Raw genomic sequence first — 10,208 nt, 5'->3', positions numbered from 1 at the left:
CACGTGCATGAACACAGACAGACACACGCACGCACACTCACGTTTTCTCTGTCGTACTTTAGACACAAACAAAAACATGCATGCGTGGGTACTGCTTGTGCGCACGCACGCACGCACGCACGCACGCACGCACGCACGCACGCACGCACGCACGCACGCACGCACGCACGCACACACGCACACACGCACACACACACACACACACACACACATGTTGCCCTTTAGACAGCACAGAGGAAGCATGGACCTCAGAGATTAGAGGCAGGTTCCGTTAGTCCTGACACCCAGGATGTGACCAAGGTTATTATAGTAAATGAAAACTAACTCAAAAACTAGAATGGAAAAAACATTTTAGTTAACTGAAATAAAAACGAAAACTAACTGAAACGGTATTGTGTGTTTACAAAACTAACTAAAATAAACTAAAATTATAGAGAAAATCTCCTTAGTTTTCGTCTTTTGTGGAAATAAAAAATTAAAAACACCAGATGGTGAGGTCAAAGAGAGAAGTTGTATGTCTCAACATTCCTGCCACTCTCAACAATATGATGTTTTCTTGATTTTCTTTATTAGACAATACTTTTTCCGGAGCTTTTTTAATCTCACCCCTGACAAATACCCCATATTACGAAAAAGACAAAACTAAACTAAAACTAAGCATTTTCAAAAAACTAAACGAAACTAGCAACCCCACTTTAAAAACGAATTAAAACTAAACTGTAATTGAAAACAAAACCTCAAAACTAATAAAAAATAAAAACTAATGAAAGAATCCAAAACTATTATAACCTTGGATGTGACAGCCCTGCCTGGGGGGGGAGGGGAGACAGCCTGGAGGGTGGAACACTGATGATGGAGACAGCAGGGGTTCACAAACTGTTTGGTCTCAGGCTGTTTTGTCTCCCCATAAATATTGTTTTAATCCGAGGCATCACTCCCAGCACCTTATATTTATAGCATATCGTCATTGTCGGGTGGAAACCTTGTATGTCCAAAACCATTAGTTTTATATTTAGGCCTATCATCTATAAAATGATCTAAACTAGTGAAAACAGCAGATCTACAAGCACACAATAGATCGGCTGTTTTCACTAGTTTTGTGCGACAGTCTTGAATGATGAAGCAGGGCTTTGCTTTACCAAAAGACGTACACATTTGAAACTTGGAGAAACTTGGAAAATAACTTTGTACTTCAAGTTTAAAATGATACTAAATATTATTTCAAGTGTCCAAATAAATTCCAAATAATTATCAAATGATCTTGCGGCACCCCTGGACTGCTGTCACGGCACCCCAGGGTGCCCCGTCACCCACTTTGTAAACCCCTGGACTAGAGGGCCACTATATTTACACACTCACTCCAGAGGACCACTATATTTACACCTTCACTCCAGAGGACCACTATATTTACACACTCACTCCAGAGGGCCACTATATTTACACACTCACTCCAGAGGGCCACTATATTTACACACTCACTCCAGAGGGCCACTATATTTACACCTTCACTCCAGAGGACCACTATATTTACACCTTCACTCCAGAGGGCCACTATATTTACACCTTCACTCCAGAGGGCCACTATATTTCCACCTTCACTCCAGAGGGCCACTATATTTCCACCTTCACTCCAGAGGGCCACTATATTTACACCTTCACTCCAGAGGACCACTATATTTCCACCTTCACTCCAGAGGGCCACTATATTTACACCTTCACTCCAGAGGGCCACTATATTTACACCTTCACTCCAGAGGACCACTATATATACACCTTCACTCCAGAGGACCACTATATTTCCACCTTCACTCCAGAGGGCCACTATATTTACACCTTCACTCCAGAGGACCACTATATTTACACCTTCACTCCAGAGGGCCACTATATTTACACCTTCACTCCAGAGGGCCACTATATTTACACCTTCACTCCAGAGGACCACTATATTTACACCTTCACTCCAGAGGGCCACTATTTTTCCACCTTCACTCCAGAGGGCCACTATATTTACACACTCACTCCAGAGGACCACTATATTTCCACCTTCACTCCAGAGGACCACTATATTTACACCTTCACTCCAGAGGACCACTATATTTACACCTTCACTCCAGAGGGCCACTATATTTACACACTCACTCCAGAGGACCACTATATTTACACCTTCACTCCAGAGGACCACTATATTTACACCTTCACTCCAGAGGACCACTATATTTACACCTTCACTCCAGAGGGCCACTATATTTACACCTTCACTCCAGAGGGCCACTATATTTACACCTTCACTCCAGAGGGCCACTATATTTACACCTTCACTCCAGAGGACCACTATATTTACACCTTCACTCCAGAGGGCCACTATATTTACACCTTCACTCCAGAGGACCACTATATTTACACACTCACTCCAGAGGACCACTATATTTACACCTTCACTCCAGAGGACCACTATATTTACACACTCACTCCAGAGGACCACTATATTTACACCTTCACTCCAGAGGACCACTATATTTACACCTTCACTCCAGAGGACCACTATATTTACACCTTCACTCCAGAGGGCCACTATATTTACACCTTCACTCCAGAGGACCACTATATTTACACCTTCACCCCAGAGGACCACTATATTTACACCTTCACTCCAGAGGGCCACTATATTTACACCTTCACTCCAGAGGGTCACTATATTTCCACCTTCACTCCAGAGGGTCACTATATTTACACCTTCACTCCAGAGGGCCACTATATTTACACCTTCACTCCAGAGGGCCACTATATTTACACCTTACAGTTTACAGTTTACAGTTTAGGCATTTAGCAGACGCTTTTAATCCAAAGCGACTTACAATAAGCAGATAACATCACAATAATAAACAAGATAATATGTCAGTACATCATCAACAATATAACAAATGCAAATGGATATCTATCTAGAAAAAACACAATATAATCAAAGTTCTGAAAAAACCTAAAAAACAAAAACAAATGCTAACTAGCTTCATGTATTCATTGATTCTTTTTCTGTAGTGCTAAGGGTTTAGGTGGAGTCTGAAAAGGTGAGTCTTCAGTCCACGGCGAAAGCTAGCGAGTGAGTCCGTTGTTCTAAGTGCGACAGGGAGTTTATTCCACAACTTGGGGGCCAGGAGGGCAAACTGTCTCGGACGAGTGGATTTTTGCCCTGGAGTTTTGAGCGAGGGTTCTGTCAGCATCCCTGTGTTGGCTGATCTAAGTGACCGGGTGGGGGTGTAGGGGTTGATCAGCTTCTGGAGGTATGGAGGAGCCATACCTTTGGCTGCTTTGAAGGTCAGCATCAGTGTTTTGTATTCAGTGCGGGCCACAACCGGGAGCCAGTGGAGGCTGCGGAGAAGGGGAGAGACTCCAGAGGGTCACTATATTTACACCTTCACTCCAGAGGACCACTATATTTACACCTTCACTCCAGAGGGCCACTATATTTACACCTTCACTCCAGAGGACCACTATATTTACACATTCACTCCAGAGGACCACTATATTTCCACCTTCACTCCAGAGGGCCACTATATTTACACCTTCACTCCAGAGGGCCACTATATTTACACCTTCACTCCAGAGGGCCACTATATTTACACCTTCACTCCAGAGGACCACTATATTTACACATTCACTCCAGAGGGCCACTATATTTACACCTTCACTCCAGAGGGCCACTATATTTCCACCTTCACTCCAGAGGACCACTATATTTCCACCTTCACTCCAGAGGACCACTATATTTCCACCTTCACTCCAGAGGGCCACTATATTTACACCTTCACTCCAGAGGGCCACTATATTTACACCTTCACTCCAGAGGACCACTATATTTACACATTCACTCCAGAGGACCACTATATTTCCACCTTCACTCCAGAGGACCACTATATTTCCACCTTCACTCCAGAGGACCACTATATTTACACCTTCACTCCAGAGGGTCACTATATTTCCACCTTCACTCCAGAGGGTCACTATATTTCCACCTTCACTCCAGAGGACCACTATATTTACACCTTCACTCCAGAGGACCACTATATTTACACCTTCACTCCAGAGGACCACTATATTTACACACTCACTCCAGAGGACCACTATATTTACACCTTCACTCCAGAGGACCACTATATTTACACATTCACTCCAGAGGGCCACTTTGCATATATACAGTCAAAAATAGCCAATCTACAAGCTCAAAACGTGCCGCATTTCGACGCGTTTTGAGCTTGTAGATCGCCTATTTTTGAATTGGAAAGCTGAATTCCTTTTAGCGAATTGGAATCCAGAAAAGTAAAAATGTTATTTAATTTCAAATGCATTTATATGTTCTTATGTTACCTTTATGAACTTAAATACAAATATAGCTGCAAGCAGCGATAAAGTGGCCAAGCCAGGAAAAAGTAGGAAAGCAAGGGGAAAAAAGCAGGAAAAGCAAGAAAATAAAAATAGGTTGGTCTGAGACTGGGGCAACTTCTCTGCTCGTCGCTTGCCAATCTGACTTCTGAATGTCTCTGGAGGAGAGTTACAACATACAGTACCTGTCATTTCTCTGAATAGGGAAGAACAGAGAAACACAGACCACAAGGCCAGATACAAGGGCAGATAAATGGCTACTTTCACAATTTCTTTGTCTCTTCAACGGTTAAGAATCCAGACACAATTGCAGATAAACAACTTCTTTCACAATGTTTTCTCAACAATGATTAAGCCAACATTTAGATCTGCTTACACCCTTCCTGTCAATTCATCTGCAGTTTTGTAAACTCTGCCTCTCTTTCTACGTCACTTGAATCTCACACATGCCTTTCTACTGAATACAATTTGTACTTTTCCACCGTTCTGAGATGACCTTCCATTAAGTGGATTCAAGTACATGACAGAAAATGAGCACAGCATATCGTCGTTGTCGGGTGAAAACCTTGTATGTCCAAAACCGTTCGTTTTGCATTTATCATTTTAAAAATGCAGCAGATCTACAAGCACACAATGCCTTGCACCGCGAGGCGTTGTGTGCTTGTAGATCTGCTGTTTTCACTACTTTTGTGCGACGGCCTTGTACGATGAAGCAGGGCTTTGCTTTGTGAAAGAACGGACACATTTGAAACTTGGAGATACGAGGTTTCCACCTGACAACGACGATATTTATCTTAATGAGTACATAAGTTAATATTTTAAACTTTTTGGTTTTTAGTAGGAAAGCACTTAAACACAACAGCAATGAAACAATAATATTTCAAGCAAACACATAATCTTATTAAAACAACAATAGGTCACGACTAGGGCCTCAAAGGATATCAGTGATAAAAAGGATATCAACAATCAAGTGTAGCCGTGAAAAAGAGCGGGTCTCGGCCTTCTCTGCATGTTTGGAAGAAGATTCTGAGTCAAAACCGTTTCTTTGCATCAGCAATGAGTAGAGCCTCTGGAGAATAGACCCTCCATGATGCTGGCAGCCGAGTTGCATGATGGGATATGTAGTGTTTTTACTCACCAGCCGCTACCGCGGCACCTGTTCACCTGGTAACCATGGTAACCAGGTAAGACGTCCCCACACGTCTTAACAGGGAGTCAGCGTCCATTAACCTTTGACCCTAAGACTCCTGGGGACGTCTCAAGGAAAAAGTGGCATCCATTGTGTGATAAAAGGCTGGAGTGTTAAAGTTGGGACAAGAAAAGTGGGAAAAGAAATCAAAGAAAAACTAGAAGCAGTGTTCTTCTGAGAACAGGTCTCCGGCAGGTCAGGTAGGTTTTTTTGGCCTCCTGGTGGCGCTATAATAGGCCAAAGTGAAAAGGGTGCCACGTGTTCTTGGGCCTTTCACGGTAATCGGACGCTGCATATGGGATTTGTGGCATTTTGTTCCAAAAATGTGTTTTGCAAAAGTTGACCCGCTGGTGGCGCTATAACAGGCCAATGTGAGAAGGGTGGCATCTGTTCCTTGGCCTAGTGGGAATGTGTGTGCAAAATTTCACACACATAGCAGCCTGCATTCATGATTTGAGACATTTTGTTCAAAAAGGAGCAATCCTGCAAACCTTGGAATTCAATGTTAACCAATTAGATAGAATATCATATCGGACAAATCTGTCATGATTACATCAATGTAGAGATACTGTGTACTGATTTGTGTGATTTTCGGATAAAATCTGAAGGAGTAATATCGAAGAATGTGTTTTACATACTGTAAGTCGGCCTTCTGGTGGCAGATGTGAAAAATGCAGGGCACAGGTTTTTCCTTGGCCTCTGGGAAGTGTGCATACAAAGTTTTACACTAATCGGTGGTTATAGGTAAAAGCACAAATTGGCCTCTACATGTCTGCAAAAGACTGTATATGCAACAGAGATAAAATACTGTGATACTATTCACCTGGACAGTTTATGATGCTGTACGTGATATCATTCTAATCCTTGGCCATCAGAACATAGGTGTAGACATCACATAGCTTCTATTATCATGATTGGTTCATGAGTTATGATGCAAAATACATTATTTGGTAATGGCGGATGTTAAAATAGCCATTGATTGATTGATTGATTGATTGATTTCTTTATTGACATATTAGTATATACGCATACAAATAGCCAAAAGGATGAACATAAGAAAGCTGGTAGGCTTATTTCCATTATGGTCCTTTCCAATACAATATAATACAATATAGTACAATACAGTACAACAATATTCTCTAAAAGCATCTTACTGTTGCAAATGTGACATAGTTATGAAAATTGTCTTTTTTCTTCTAGCCATCTTTTATGTGAAGATTTAAAAGTGTCAAGGAGGGGCATTCATATCAGACAATGTTCAGGGACACACGGCCAATCAAGGAAGCAGGCACGTGCACACATAGACATCAAAGGGGGCTTGAGCCCCTGCCCTTTTATCCGTCTGTAAAAAGTGCCCTCTCCAGACCATGAATGCAGTTTTCACTATGGTGAAAGAAATGCAAATGCCCCCTCTTTCCATGTCACACGTGAAGGGAGAATTCAAGAGAATTGCCTCGTCCAAACTCTCCTGAACTTGAATGCAGCAGGACTGGTTGTGTGGAGTCAGCCTGCAGGAGGCGATAAGAGTCCTGTCAGTCCTGTAAAACAATAGTTTTACAGTAATAAGTATTAAAAGGAACACATTACTAGGAGGTGATAAGAGGCAGTGTCTGCTCAGTCCTGTCAGGACATGACAGTGAGACGGAGCTGCCGGCTGGAGTTGCTGGATAGTGAAAATGACGAGGTGGTTCCTGAACATCATATACTTTGCTGAAAAAACCCACGCAGAATTTGGGCCTCTATTTTCATCCATGCCTTACCTCTTAGCCTTAAATAAATTAATAATAATAATAATAATAATAATAAAAATAATACAAAAATATTAAAATAAAGGTTTAAGTAACCGATCTACAGCTACACGTTAAAGGTGATACACCATGCATTTAAAAAGTATTTACGTCATATTGTTTATGTCCCAAAAACGTTTTTCAAAAGGTTTGAGGCTAAATTGCCTTATTATTTTTTTTTTGAAAAAAAAAATAATAATTGGAAAAAAACGAAAAAAAAAAAACTTTTTCTTCAAAAACGGCCGTTTATGAAGTCACAAACGGCAGCAAATCTGGACAGCCTGTTTTGAGAACCCGTGGGATGCTTTTAACCTCCACCTTCCCAAAACCAGAGAAAGACACAACGGTCAGAAATGGGACTTTGTGAGGATAGAAGGTGCTAGTGGGACCCCCAAAAAAAGGTTTTAAAATAGGAAAAGTGAATTTTCATGGTGTATCACCTTTAAAAATAGTTTTAAAAGTAGTAAAAAAAACAAAAACTAAAAAAACAGAGGCTAGATGTTTACTGGTAAATAAAACCAGAGAGCAAAAAAACTGTTTTGATGCATTGGCTGCCAATGGGTGGTAATTCAACATGTCTGCTTTTAATGATTTTAGCTGAAGCACTTTACAACTTTTACTCATACTTTTATTATTGTTTAATTAAGTTACTACATCTGTGTAAATTGGTGTTTTTTAGCACATAGATATGCAACTGAGGCCTGGAGAGACAGGAGTCCTTAAGCAGTGTTTTAGTGTGCATACAGCACCCTCTGCTGGCAGGTGTCTATATTAACACAAGAGCCTGCATGTGTGGGAGAACCTGCAACCCTTGAGTAGACTTATTGTATAGTGGTATAGATATAACCCTATTGGTATAGACTGTATAGTGGTATAGATATAACCCTATTGGTATAGACTGTATAGTGGTATAGATATAACCCTATTGGCATAGGCGATTTTAAGGGGTGTCCTAGGGTGCACGTGCACCCCCTGGCCGCCAGGTGGCCATTTTGATTTTTTATTTTTTTTTGTAATGTAACTTTATTTTATAATTATTAAATAAAACAGTGATCGTGATTTGTAAAATGTGCGCAAAAAGAGAGGTGGAGGGGCAAGTATTTCAGCTTGCTTGCTTGCAATGTAAGACCTATCAGCTTGCTTGGCGACGGCGCTGTTGGCAGACTTGGCAGGCACTGTGGGTGGGCTGTGAGATTGACACCTGTGCTGGCCGGCTGTGTGACTCTCTGATATGATGACCCACAATTCCGTGATTTCCTTATCTGTTTCCGCCCGCCTAAAACAATATGGATACAGCAGCAGAGCAGCAATAATGGCGAAACGAACTATAAATACAAAGACAATTGACCAATTCTTTATAAAAAAGAGCAAACCCAGTGCCACAACCGATAATTCATCATCAGGAAATGTGAACACGGGTTCACTCGACACTGACAGTAATGCTAATGAACGTGAACCAGAGGAGGTGGACGGAGCTTGCAGCAGCAGTGATCCAGCCACCGACATCACTGTGGAAGGCTCGCCGTTGCCGGAGACAGAGGCCCCGGTTCCTCCACAGCAAGCAAGCCCCACTCCAGACTCAACTGTTGTTACCCCAGGCCCAGACCCAGAGGAGCCAAATGAAGCCAACTTTGTTCATGAAAGAGACCCTTGCCATGGCCCGGATAAAGCCAAGCTTTCAGGAGGACAGGTACATAAAGACACATCTCTGTTTACACAATGCTGTTGTACTCCCTCCAAGTGCATAGTCTATTATGTTATGAGCGCAGTTTCTCTACTTTGAGACAACTAAAAACGTATTTACGGACAACCATGACTGATAAAAGAGTGTCAGATATAGGCATTTTACAGATTGAGAAAATACACGAAATTAAAGTGCAGAAAATAATTGAAAGGTTTGCAAGTGCCAAAACCCGGAGGCTGCAGTTCATTGTGTAATAAGGATGTGTCTACTATTTGTTTTTGTGAAATGCTTATTTGACACTGTAAATGACTGCTTGATTGCTTGATGAATGATGATTAACTTGATGTTTGGCTTTATATGTCCTGGCTGTGCTGCCTCTGTCTGCAAAATAAGTAAATAAATCCTATAGATAGACATATGGTGTCTAGAAAAAGAAGCACCTGTTTTACACTTTTTTTTGTTTATATTGTGTTACATTTGGGTACAAAATTAACTGCAGAAATCCGCTAAAACAACATTACAAAACCGCTAATATCCGCAATTTTTTTCGCGTGCGCGCGCGCGCGCGCGTGCATGAGGTAATAGAGGTCGTGCACCCCCTGCTGGAAGAGGCTAGAATCGCCTATGCCTATTGGTATAGACTCTTAAAAACATTATATTGTGTAAAAAAAAAAGCAGATGCCAAAACACCCCAAATTATTACAGACTGTGGAAACTTAATACTTTTCTTCAAGCAACTCCGACTTCAGAAGGTTGACATTTCTGGGTTGGGTGTAATATTGCAATATTCTTAGTTATTCATTTTAGATTTTCATGAGCTGTATGCCATTTTTTTAAATTAAATTACAGAAAATCCTATCCAGGTTGTGAACTGATAAACTTGACAGCTGTTAAAAGTAAGTATTTGAATGTCATAACATTGACTTGAAATGAGTAATGTAATGAACGCTTCTAGGTCAGTAATCTGTAATGTAATGCTTCTAGGTCAGTAGTCTGTAATGTAATGCTTTAGTGGTTTTCTGTTATTTATTGGGCATTTGAGCCACAGATTTGAAGAGATTTAGCCTCTCAGTCCCAAACAGTGAATATTGTATTATCTTTGGATCAGATTCCATGCTGTATTGATGTAGGATCAGATTCCATGCTGTATTGATGTAGGATCAGATTCCAT

The sequence above is a fragment of the Nannobrachium achirus genome (genome assembly GCF_963921795.1).
Source record: "Nannobrachium achirus genome assembly, chromosome: 9".
Lineage (NCBI taxonomy): Eukaryota > Metazoa > Chordata > Actinopteri > Myctophiformes > Myctophidae > Nannobrachium > Nannobrachium achirus.
Note: the sequence above shows the minus strand (reverse complement) of the source record.